A 714-nucleotide genomic window follows, 5' to 3' on the forward strand; every position below is an offset into this window, starting at 1 on the left:
GGCATGTGGTGCTGGGGGATTGAACCGCGGTCCCTGTGCTTTGCTAAGCTTGTTCTAAGTAGGTGCTTTAGACCACTGAGCCATCTCACAAGCCCACCTTTCTTCTTAATTGAGAGAATGTATGTGTAACTTCAGTTGTGCCCAGAAAAAACAGTCTTCTTTTTTTATATTAATTTTATTAAGAAAGAAGTAGCAATGAGAGTTTCAAAACAGGTTAGTAAGACAGTTATAATAGTACATTGCATATTGTTGTCTTCATAGTAGTTATTCATAGTACAAGATGCAGACATGATATCTTGTCTGAACACTATTAGTTCAAAAGTTTCTTCTCATTGAACGAAGAGAAAGTAGCTGTATATCTATGCTATTTTCTATATATAGATATATATTTTTTCCACTACAACATGGTTCTTCACTTATATCCCTCTTTTTGTTTACTTTTGTCAAAGATGGATATTCTATTATCACTCAAATGTTGTTGGTGCATGAATTCAAAAAAAGTAATCCAATATAGTCCAGTAGTTTATAATAGTAGTGGGTTATCTGCATGACTGGCAATGTCAGAGGTTGTTGACCTGAGCCTTTTACAGCTCAGCATATTTTTTTCATATTTGATAAAGTTTTTTTCAAAGTTTTATTGATAAACAGATAGCAATGAGACAGTTTCAAATCAAATCAGAAGTACAGTTTCAACAAATAATACACTGCATATAT

This window comes from Octodon degus, unplaced genomic scaffold, assembly GCF_000260255.1.
Source record: "Octodon degus isolate 3935 unplaced genomic scaffold, OctDeg1.0 scaffold00027, whole genome shotgun sequence".
NCBI classification, from domain to species: Eukaryota; Metazoa; Chordata; class Mammalia; order Rodentia; family Octodontidae; genus Octodon; species Octodon degus.